General features: G+C 42.9%; 1 long non-coding RNA gene across 1 annotated transcript in view; it reads right to left on the bottom strand.

Annotated features, from left to right (window-relative positions):
* Positions 1 to 4211: 4211 nt before the first annotated feature.
* Positions 4212 to 12666, bottom strand: part of LOC122671949 — a 30132-nt gene continuing 21677 nt past the window's right edge. The window contains exon 4 of the long non-coding RNA XR_006334418.1: positions 4212 to 4222. This is a non-coding gene — a long non-coding RNA (uncharacterized LOC122671949). The remainder of the gene's footprint in view (positions 4223 to 12666) is intronic.

The following is a 12666-nucleotide window of genomic DNA, read 5'->3' as shown; positions in this document are numbered from 1 at the left end:
GCCATCCTTGGAGACGATATGCCTCATGAATCCAATCTGGTGAAGCCAAAATTCACACTTGCTGAATTTGGTGAATAGCTGGTGTTCCCACAGTCGTTGCAATACGAACCTAAGGTGTTGGGCATGCTCCTCTTCACTTTTGGAGTAGATTAGTATGTCATTGATGAATACAAGGACAAACTTATCTAACACATCATGGATTACCCTATTCATCATGTCCATGAATGCAGCTAGGGCGTTGGTTAAGCCGAACGACAACACCAAGAATTCATAATGTCCGTATCGAGTTCTGAACATCGTCTTGTGAATGTCGCTGCTCTTGATCTTCAACTGATGGTACCCAGACCTAAGATCAATTTTAGAGAAAACTCTTATACCTTGCAATTGGTCGAACAGGTCGTCGATGTGTGGCAACGGATATCGATTCTTGATCATGAGTTTGTTCAGTTCTTGATAATTGATGCACATTCATATGCTACCATCCTTCTTCTTTACGAACAACATAGGTGCTCTTCAAGGAGACACACTTTGTCGAATGATTCCCTTTTTCAACAAATCCTGTAATTGGACCTGTAGCTCTTATAATTCTATAGGTGCCAGTTGGTGTGGTGTCTTGGACACAGGTGCTATACTAGGGATTTAATTGATCACGAACTACGTTTCTCGATCAGGTGGCAGCTGGGTTAGATCTTCTGGAAAAACATCGATAAATTCCCTAACAATGTTGAGTTCTTCCAATGGCTTAATTTACGCCTCGGTGTCCATTACCATGACCAAATAAGCCTGACATCCTTCATTTAATAGCTTTTGCACTTGAAGGACGGATAAGGTTGTCCTCTTGAGCTTCCTCATCGGTTCACTTTGGTAGGTGAAAACTGAACCGTCATTTAACTTAAATGTGATCTTCTTTTCTGCACACATGACGTTTGCTCCATAGGCGGATAGCCAGTCCATGCCTAGTATCACGTCAAAGTCCTTCATGTCAAACTTGATCAGTCGGGCGGTTAGGTTCTTCCCGTAAATTTCCACCAGACAGGGGTCGTAAACTTCCTTTAGGCTCATGACACTACCCGTTGGTGTGCTAACTACTAAGTCGTGCCCTATGCTCCTTGGTTGGATGGTTATCCTATCCACGAAAGCAATAGAAACGAAAGAGTGGGATGTACCCGAGTTGAATAACACTCGCATGGGGGCGAACGATATAACCAAGGTACCTAGTGTTTGTATGGAACAAGGATGCAATTAAATTTCCTGCACCCATTGGTTAATCCCTACAATTTAGTAGTGTTAGGTGGACTTACCTATCATAACCTCTGGATTCGCCTCCGCCTTTTCATTGGTCAACGCGAACACTTTTCCTCGCGTCCAATTGTCCTGTTGCTGAAAAGGTCAAGCGGGGGACTGAATTGGCGGGTATGCGTTGTATTTGCGGTACATACATTTCCTAGCTATGTGTCTTGCTTTGTGGCATACGACGCATTTTGTGGATAGTGTAGTTGGGGAAGAGGCCTGGCTTGCTTGGCTCATTGCAGGTCGGGATGGCGGAGTAGCAGTTGTCGCTTGGCTTGTAGTGGGTTGAGCAAGCTAGCTATAAGTGGCATGGATAGGGGTTTGTCTTACGTCTTGCTGCCGATATTGTATTAGGTTGGGGTTCAGGCTAGCTCCTCGAAAAGCCTTCTTTGGCCACCCAAAATTCTGATAGTTGCTTGGCCTTTTGCCCAAACCAGGTGATGCTGTAGCCTTCTCCTTCAATCTATCCTCCATAGTCTTTACTTTGTTGACCATTTGAGCGTACTCCTAAATGTCTAGGACGGACATAATAGACCCGATCTCTGGTTTGAGTCCTTTTTCAAACTTCTTTGTTTTGCTGGCTTCCCCCTTCATATGCTCCAGGGCAAAATGAAATAAATCTCCAAACTATTGCTGGTAATCCAACACAGTCTTTGATCCTTGCACAAGAGCAAAGAACTCGGCTTCCTTCTTATCTCTAAAACTCTCAGGGAAATAATTCTTAAAGAAAACCTCTGTAAACTACTCCCAGGTGGGATTGGGATGAACCGCTTCCAAGTTAGGCTTCATTGCCTTCCACCATGCTTTCACCTCGTTTTGTAGCTGGTATCGAGCGCATATCAGTTTCTGTGCATCCATACATTCAAGTACATCGAATGCTTTCTCTAAGGCGCTAATCCACATTTCTGGTTGCATTGCCTCAGAATTTAGTTTAGAGAACGCAGGCGGCTAGAGCTTCTAGAATCTCTCCATCACTTTAGCTGTGGAGCTTTCCGCCGTGTGTTGAGGAATAGGTGGTGGAAATTGTATGGGTTGGTTGGGTGGTGGTGGTGGCACTACTCGCTGTTGCATCATGGCTGCGAACTGTGTAAACATCTAGTCTAACAACTCCTATTGTTGCTGGATGGTTCGCATCATGGTGGTCATGATGGTGTTCACCTCTCCAGCTGCCATACTTGGCTGAGGTACAGTTGCAGCAGTTGGGGCAACCATCGGTACCGGATTTGGGATGACTCATGGTACCCTCGGCGAAGTAATGGACACTTTAAAGTTCTAAGCTTTGGCTCTATCTAGTAGCTCAACTTTTGGAACAAATCGAGGGCTTCCACGATGACCACCCCGGTTGGATCGGGCATTTACCATGATTGATTTTTGAAAGAAACTTTGTGTTCAATATTCCCACACCCCTTAGCGAGGGAAAAATTTTACAGTTTAACTGTCACATGTAGGCTATCATTTCTATAGTTCTGGTGTACTAATACTAGCATTGTAGCAAGGAGTAATAACTGCCAAGGATGTTCCCAACTAGGTTGTCGTTGCTAATAATTTCATGTATGGAATGAGTTTTATGTCATGGTGTTTCATGCAAGATGACAGAATAAAGGTTCATATTAGGAAGCAACTGTTTGGTCTATACCTGTACCTAGCATGTGAGTTGCTCCAGTCTCTTTCCAGTCATAAAGGCTTGAATGTGTAGGTATCCTAGGTCACTCCTAACCTCGTCTACTAAAGCAAGATAAATGGCACGATCCTCTGCGCTACTAGTATCCGCAAGTGCCAGGTAGACAATTAATTGCTTCTTTGCCCAAGACTGAATCCCTTGGATCCAAGCTAATCTCTTTCTTAACTGCCTAATGTAAAGCATGTTGTTGGGGTCTCCAAGCCCGAACAACACAGTCACACCCTGTCATGGAGAAGTTTTGGCCATTAGGTTCCTATGGTTACCTTAACTCAATAAATATACTTAACACTACATGAACTAAAGCAACATAATTAGGAATCTTAAATGGAATAGCTCGAGGTTGTACACTAAACAACAATATTCTATCGAATCTAGCACACCACTCAGGTACAGGCATGTGTAGTGAATAAACTATCTATTCCTCCCTATAATCTACCGTGTTTTAGCCACGATCCGGCTAGACTATTGGCAAGGTATGACCTATATGCAGGTGAGGTATCACTGGTAGAGCCTAAGTTCATGTAATAACACAAATGCTCACTATCATACATTCCTATTTACCTATGTTTGAGTTTCCACATACATCACCCACACAGAAGTTCAAACATCCAGGGTTATATACATTATTTATGTATAAACAGTTACACCCGTAATAGGTTTTCTAGAAAGAAAAAAAATTTTCTTTTTATGCATTGCATTGGTTTATTTATTCCATATATTGCTTGTCATTGTCAATTATATATATATATATATATTTTACCAAAAATGTATTATATATATTTTTTTGAGTTCATCCATATTAACTAGCTAAGTGCTTTGAAGGACTCAATATATCCTTTTAATGCAAGGTGTCATAAGCCCATTCATGAAAATTTCAATTTCTACTATTTTTCCATTCTCTGGGCATTTCACTGGCGTTTGGCTGAATCGCCCAGTGCATCGCCCAGAGAATCGGGACAGTTTTTATTTAGTCCGAGACCTCATTTCTTCACATCTTCTTTCATTTTGAGAGCCCTAAACCCCCAAGGTTGTGCTCAAGAGTGTTCATTGGCCATTCCATCATCATTTCCAAGCATCAAATCGATTCTCCCCCGCACATACACGTGCCCTAGGTGGGTTTTAATGCATTATTTTTATTTTTTTCCTTCATTTCCAATTCTGTTTTCATTCTTTTACTTTCTCTTTGTTTGATTTCAATTTGTATGACCTAATCTCCATGTTCTCATTTCTCTTGCTATGTTGCAGCCATGTCTTCAAGTTGGCTTTTTGTAAAGTTCAATGCCCTAGGTTGGGCACCGATGCTGTCCCCTACATTACCTTGTTACCCGAACCTGGTTTGGTATTTTTATTGTAATCTTTACCGGCTTCTGGGGTACAAGGATTTGGTCTTGAGAGCAGAGTTAAAGGGGTGGACATGAAATTCACTTTAACCACCTTGGCAGAAATTTTGGGGGTACCAGACACTGGTGATAGATGTTACTACAAGCCTAGAGTTGAGATCTCTGACATGTTTTCATTGGAGACTAGGAGGATGGTCTTCAAGGCTCTAACTGGGGTCAAAAGGACTCCAAAATCTGATGGGGATTATAAGCCAACTGCGAGGATCTTTAGTAGGTGCATCTCCTACAACATCTACCCCAAAGGTGGGAATCAGGGCAGCATTTCCATGCTACGGGCATACACATATTGTTTGCTGAGGGCAGGCAAGGGAGGTCCAATGATCAAACTTCCTTATCTTCTTATGCAGGTTATGCTCTATCATGCCCAGAACCCTACTGATGGGAACCTGCCATATGGGGGATTCCTTACCCAAGTATTCCTGCATTATGAGGTTTCTCTTGGTAGTGAGTATGAGGGAGGTGATAGGTTGAAGCCTATCAGCAAAACCTCCATCAAGAAGATGAAGATGTTAGGGGAGCCAAAGAATGATTCGAAGTTCGAGGAGGAGGAGATGGAGGAGGGACATAAGGTAGCTAAGGGTGTTGGAGCTGGTGAGCAGGAGGGTGACCCAGTGGATCTGGGCACACAGTTTGGGGATCTCCCCACCTATGAGCCTACCGGAGCTTCTAGTTCACAGGTGCCACCTCAGGCACCAGAGTCTTATGGTAGGGTAGACATGATGGCTCAGTTCTGAGGTCTACACACTCAGCTTGCCCAGATGTCATCGAGGATGGACCAGGGTTTCACTTCCCTGGAGGGGAGAGTGGGTTTTGTCGAGCAACATCTAGATTTCTGAGACTCCTACTACCAGGTTAACTCACGACAGGCTCAGCCTCCACAGAGCGATGACCCTCTATAGGAGTATTTTCTCCAAATTCGGTGTCTTACATAGGACTATGTCTTTTATTTCAGTCTACTTCATATATTTCTCTTTTTTTTTTTTATCGTGCTTTATATAGCTCCTTATTTTCAATATCTTCTTTTTTTTTTCTACTGAGTTGTAACTAGAAGTACTACTTCCAATTGAAAATCAAGTGTAATGGCCTATGCCAAATTTCAAAACTTTATGGAATCTTGTTTACTAGTGTTATGTCTTCCCTCATGGTTTATTATCTACATCTTATCTTATGTTAATTTAATTCCTTTGTGTTTAGCTTCTTGCAAGTTGTTAACCTATTCCGCTGTTTGTGAATGTAGAAAGAGCTTCTCTCTCTGATACCAAGCTCTGTCACACCCCAAACCACCCCCTGGGAGGATTAGGTAGGTGACCCGAATTGCACGATAGCAATCCGCTAAACCCCAACGATCTAGAAGTTGTTAATACCATTCACAAACACACACATCCACAATAATGAATGAAATAGATCACAGAGTGCTGCGAAAACTAATATTTACATTAAACATTAAAAACCAAAAATATATACAACCATCATTGTACCAATTCTCTCTCTCTCTCTCTCTCTCTCTCTCTCTCTCTCACACACACACACATCAGTAGTCCCAATTCTTTACAACCAAGCTTTACAATAGAATATAAACAAGGCAAAGTAACCCGAGCCCCAAAATAAAGCTATACAAAAGGGGATCCCTAACTACAACCAAAAAGAATCCCACAGTCAGAAGTACACTCAGCTGCCCACCCATCACGAGTCCTCATCAACTATCACAGAAAAGACTCGCACCAGAGGTATGACCTCTGTTCGGGTCCACACCAACACAGTCATAATAACCATGGCCTACCTCCGCGAGATGAGCCACCCCGCTACTGAAACATCCACCTGCAGGATCATCTAACAAAAGCATATACAAGAGAGTGTGAACTCCACCGAGCCCGTGAATGAAACATAACCATGCATGCACATGCAAGCACAACCAAATGAGTCCTACATGAAATGCAATTCATTTTATTTATTAGCCACCTAACATCACAACTAAGGCAGGTAAAAGTGCTACTACAATCCCCAATACATGTATCCCTGGTGCGAACTTTTTACCCCTTCCCGCGATACATCCATTGAGTTGTCGAAGAGGACTGATCAGCTCCAGCATGCTCTCCATGGTCAGCCCGACCAGCCCTCTGGGATTAATCTGTGAGGCACCTATCATCAATTGAAGATAACCTTTTTCTTTTGCTGGCATTTAGCCACATAACCACCTTTTCGGTGTAAAACATTTCTATACCTTTTTCTCTTTTCCTTATTCTTTCTTTTCCTTTTTCTCTTTCATATAGGTACTCTCACAGACATCCAACACCTTAATCCTTGTTGGCAAGGGTTCATAGCACTGGTGATGATACTCTAGCCTAATGCATTCTATATGGCATAGTATGAGTCGGGTGGTGTCAACCGCATCTCATTCTACGGGCTACCATAGGCCTCATTTCCAAGCCGACTACGGCATCTAATCTAGTAGTTCACATACAGCATCATTGGTCATTCTTATTATCCATCAGTCAAGAATTCAGTATTTAACAGAATATAAAGCAATTGAAATAAATGAACATAGTAAATAGCATTATTGTATTTGTTATGACTCGTTAGTCATGTTATATTTACACACACGGTGTAATTTCACTCACCTTGCTCTAGTCCGGCTTGCTCAGCAGTCAGCTCTGTCCCGATCGGTATCTGACACTGTACCTCGTGCTCGGGGTCAAAACCAAGTTATCTGAATCATTAAAGTATGTCAAACAATGTTCAAGATTATATTAGTGTCCTAGAGTTGGTCTAGGTTTTATTGGACTCGACTCTGCATATATTGGTTTCACTTATAATTCTCTAGGTCTTGCACTGGGCTTTCGGGTCCATCTCCCAGTGCATCATCCAGAGATGCAGGGTTCACCTATCTTAGTATTTTCATAGCATGGCCCTACCAATCTCATAACCAGTGTAAGGGTTCACAGCCTAAGTGAGACTAGGTTTGTGTGTGGTTCCCTGGCCCTGTGGGGCCCACTGGAGCACCCGAGGTGTGGATGACAGCAAGGACCAATGGTGAAGTATTTTTTAGTCATTTTCATCCTCCCCATGCTATCCTAGGCCTGTTGGTGAAGGTCCAAAAAGCCAGAATTACATCTGAGTCCAAACAGCAACTCTGGGCATTTCACTAGGCCTTTGGGTCAATCATCCAATGCATCGCCCAAAGCCTATTTAACATGAGATTCAGCTCAAATTTTTGGATTTTACAATAGGCCTGGCCATGATTTCGATCAGGGAAGATACTAGGATGTTTATGGACCTAAAATAGAGCTAAATGGATTGGTCCTAATGGATTCAAGGTCAGGTTACCCCTTTAGAAGCTACGGTGAGCTCTGACAGCACAGAGAATGGCTATCATGGCTAAGGTCAGGCTTTGGATCCAGTTTTGGCTGCATGCATGGTATGTATTACATGTATTTACTCACAACAAGTCTGGTCTTATGCTAAGGTACAAAGAAATCCCTTTGCATGCAGAGATCCATGCCTATACAGCATGATTTAGGTGCAAGTCTGCAGTGCAGCTCATCTCAGAGACTGACTTTGATCTCTACTATAGTAGCAGCCCCAGATCCAATCTTTGAATGAATAGATCTTGCATGCAATGCTCATGCATGCAAGATCCAAAGTCCTACTAGGCATCCAGGTGATGCTCTGAGCATTACTGGTTAGAGACACACCAGACAGACATAAGAACTGGAAGCTAACATGAATGGACAGTAGTGTTTAGGGACTATAGTTCATACCTCAGAACTTGTAGGGAAGCTAAACCAAAGCCCAGACCAGTCCTTGATCCCTTCTTCCTTCCTTCTCCTTCTCTTTCTTTCTTTCTCTTACTGTAGAGGTAGCAAAATGAAATGGGAGGGCTGGCCCCTCCTATTTATAGTTCTAAACCTCTTAAGGTCTGTTTGGCTATGAGCCCCTCCTTCCAAGAATGCATTTTTGAGTGCATGCTGAGCCATTCCAGCTGCACTGGTGGGGTCCACTTGGTTTCAAAGGTGGGTAATGGTTTCTAAAATTCTCATCTACCTGTAAGGGGTGTCCACAGACTGTTTGCATGGTTCCCAGGTGTCTAGAGTCCAAAATACCAGTTTTAGACACTCTGGGCGTTTCATTGGGTGTTTGGGTCAATCGCCCAGTGCATTGCCCAGAGAATGAAACTCTGCTGTATTTGCCTTGGGGTTGCACAGGGGTTAAGTCTTACACTTGGGCACTCCACCATTACCCCTTCCAAGACCAAATACACATCTGAACAGGTATGACCCCCATATATTTGGGTGGGAGAGAGATTACCTGGAGTTGGAGCTATACATCAGGCTGTGGACTGAGTAGCTACATGGGTTTGCAACCCATCTTCTCACAGGTATACTGGATTACGTCCTTGGAGGTTCTCTACTGAATTTAACCACAGGGGTGATACTCCACAATGTGTATGGGTGATTGGACATAGGCTCATGTCCTTCAGGAAAAATTCTAGTCAGTCTGGGATAGGTTTAACACAAAGTAGCTATGCTATGGAAGGTTTCCCAGATTTGGGCAAGAAAGGGTCGAGGAAGCTAGACTCAGATAGTCCAAACTTTGGATAGAGGGACGAGGCTCGAAGGCTCAAAATCGGATTGGTGAAGAGCCCCGAAACAAGGAAACAAGGAAAAAATTGGAAAATTGGAGTGACTGGGGATGCCCCCCTCTCCAAAAACTTCACTTTTTCAAATGAGGGGGCTGATCCCATTTTTATAGGAAAATTTTGGGTTTGGCGACGCTAGAAAACGTGCGGGGCCTCATGGTGGGGCCGCAATAGAGCAAAAATGGAGACAAAATCAAATTCTTGGAGCCCGCGAGGTCGGGGCCTGCAAGGCAGGGCCACGCAAGCTATAGCGCGTACGCATGTGGCACCACACGATAGGGCCGCGTAGGCTGCAGCACCACATGGCAGGACCCCGTACTGCATAGGCCGCAGTGCCGCACGATAGGGCTGTGCAGTGCAGGGGACTACCTTGCGGGGCTACGACCGTGATGGTGCCTTGTGGGGTTGTGTGGGTTGTCTGGGGGGTCGCACGCATGATGTACGCTTTACGGGACACGAGGAGATGTTTCCTGATACAGTGTTTGGTTTTTGAGGACATTACCAGTCTTCTGCGTCCGATTATCGTCATTGTTGGGGGGTGACAAAATTTAGCGTCTGTAGATGGCACCTATGGAATTCAATAAATTGCAAACTCAATTGCAAGACTTGTTGAAGAAAGGTTTTACTCGACCAAGTGTATCCCCTTGGGGAGCACCAGTGCTCTTTGTGAAGAAGGATGGAAGCATGCATATGTGCATCGATTATCAGGAATTGAATAACTTACAATCATGAATCGATACTCATTGCCACACATTGATGATCTATTCGATCATTGCAAGGAGCAAGTGTTTTCTACAAAATCAATCTTAGATCTGGATATCACCAATTGAAGATCAAAGGCAGCAATATCCATAAAATGATATTTAGAATCAGATACAAACATCACGAATTTCTAGTATTATCCTTTAGTTTAACCAATGCCCCAGCTGCATTCATGGATATGATGAACAGGGTATTCCATGATGTATTAGACAAGTATGTCATCGTCTTCATAGATGACATTCTAATCTACTCTGAGAACAAGGAAGAACATACTCAACACTTGAGATTTGTACTGCAATGCCTATGTGAATTTTGACTTCACCAGATAGGATTCTTAGGACATATAGTTACAGAGAAGGGTATTGAAGTCATTTTAGGAAAGGTAAAGGCGGTGCTTGAGTAGAAAACTCTGAAGAGTGCCACAGAAATCCATAGATTTCTTGGTCTGGCTGGTTATTACTGGCGATTTATAGAAAACTTTTTACACATATCAGCGTTAATGATCCGGTTAACAAGGAAGGGTGTGAAGTTTGAATGGTCTGATGCGTGTGAAAGAAGCTTCGAAGAATTAAGAAAATGGTTGGTGACAAGTGTTGACTATTTCAGATGGCACAGGTGGTATGGTGGTGTACACGGATGCGTACCAAACAGTTTTAGGCTGTGTGTTCATGCAAAAGGGCAAGGTAGTCGCCTATGCCTTGAGGCAATTGAAGGAACACGAAAAGAACTACCTCACTTATGATCTGGAGTTGGTAGCTGTAGTTTGCGACTTGAAAATCCGGCGGCACTACCTGTATGGAGAGAAGAGTGAAATCTTTAGTAATCATAAGAGCCTAAAATAGTTCTTCATGCAGAAGGAACTTAATATGAGGCAAATAAGTTGGTTGGAGCTGGTGAAAGATTACGACTGCAACATCCAGTATCCCCCAGGTAAAGCTAATGTAATAGCAAACGCACTCAGTAGAAAGTCCCAAACCTTGTCCCTTGCCTCCTTTGTAGTTAGTGAGAAACTTGTAGAAGAAGCCAGGAGATTTGATTTGGAGCTTATGATAGAAGGAACAACTATATTATTGGCAGCCATGGATGTTCAACCGTCGATCAAAGAGGAGATCATTGAAAAGCAACCTGGAGATCTAGAGTTGTTGAAAATCATTGAGAATATCAAGTAAGGGACTTAGAAGGATCTGAATTTTTTGTTAGTTGATGACGGAGCACTCAAATTCAGAGATAAACTGTGCGTACCAGCCGATTATGATATACAAGATCGAATCCTTAGAGAAGTGTACAATTCACCTTATTCTATACACACAGGTAGCACGAAGATGTACAAAGATCTAAAAGGATACTATTGGTGGATTAGAATTAATGAAATTGTAGCTTTATATGTTTCGAAATGTCTTACTTGCCAATAGATAATGGCAGATAGACATAGACCTTATGGCTTGCTATAGTCACTACCTATTCTAGGCTAGAAATGGGAAAGGATCACCATGGACTTTGTAATGAGTCTGCCGCTTACAACAAAGGCATGAATGCAACCTGGGTAATAGTTGATGGACTGACAAAGTCAGCTCACTTCGTTCCTATTAAGGTAACTTATTCCATGGACCAACTAGCTCAATTGTACATTGACAATGTAGTCCGTCTCCATGGTGTGTCGGTCAACATCGTATTCGACAGAGATCCCAGATTTACATCTAGATTTTGGAGAAGTCTACAACAAGCCATGGGAACTCAGTTGAACCATAGCACGACTTTCCATCCCTAGACTGATGGACAATCGGAAAGGATGATACAAACCCTTGAGGACATGCTCAAAGCTTGTGTAATGGAAATGAAGGCCAGTTGGGATTCGCACATCCCTTTGATAGAATTTGCTTATAATAACAGTTATAATTTTACCATTGGAATGGCACCGTATGAAGCCCAATATGGTTGGAGATGTCGTACACCGCTATACTGGGATGAAGTCGGAGAACATCACTACCTAGGCCCTAACATGATATTGGCTACTTGTGAGAAAGTAATGTGATCAAAGAAAAGATCAGATCAGCTCAATCCAGACAGAAGAGCTACGTCGACAATAGAAGAAAGGACATTGACTTTAAAGTCGATGAGAAGGTATTTCTCAGAGTTTCTCCGACCAAGGGCCTCATGCGCTTCAGTAAGAAGAGAAAGCTAAGCCCTAGGTACATTTGACAATATGAGATTTTAACAAGAGTTAGACCAGTAGCGTACCGGTTAGTCCTGCCACAATCTTTAGAGGGCGTCCATAATGTATTCCACGTGTCAATGCAAAAAGTACATATCAAACCTGACACACATGCTTTCTGCTGAATCGGAATGACTTGAAACTGATACGACATATGAGGAGCAATCCAAAGAAATTTTGGACCAGAAGGAACATAATCTCCACAACCATACCATTGCATATGTCAAGGTACGATGGAAAAATGAAATGCCTAAGGAAGCATCTTGGGAGGGTGAAGTAGAGATGTACGAGAGGTATCCTCATCTCTTTGATCTACAAGGTACGCCAATTTCGAGGATGAAATTTCTATTAGGCGGGGGGATTGTTATACCTGCACCCATTTCTAACTAGATCCTTGCTTTTAGGTCCAGGAACCGAGGTCATAGCTACCGGTACACTATGGTGCATTGACCCCATGGTTGAAATTAACGAGGCAACCCCGCTGATGAGGACCTACATAACGGTGAGGAGGCAAACTTCATCCCCGTGCAGTTGTACGATACATTACCATAAGGTAAGAACCCTCCTAATGCTTCAAGGGTCCTACCCAAATACATGTTATATTTGATCTAAGAAAATGTAGGGGTGAGTGGTCACGCCCTTAGTCTTTGGGATGATCTGACACAAAAATAGTAGGGAAAAACAC

Source organism: Telopea speciosissima, chromosome 8 (assembly GCF_018873765.1).
Source record: "Telopea speciosissima isolate NSW1024214 ecotype Mountain lineage chromosome 8, Tspe_v1, whole genome shotgun sequence".
Classification (NCBI taxonomy): Eukaryota; Viridiplantae; Streptophyta; class Magnoliopsida; order Proteales; family Proteaceae; genus Telopea; species Telopea speciosissima.
This window is presented reverse-complemented; position numbering and strand designations above follow the sequence as displayed.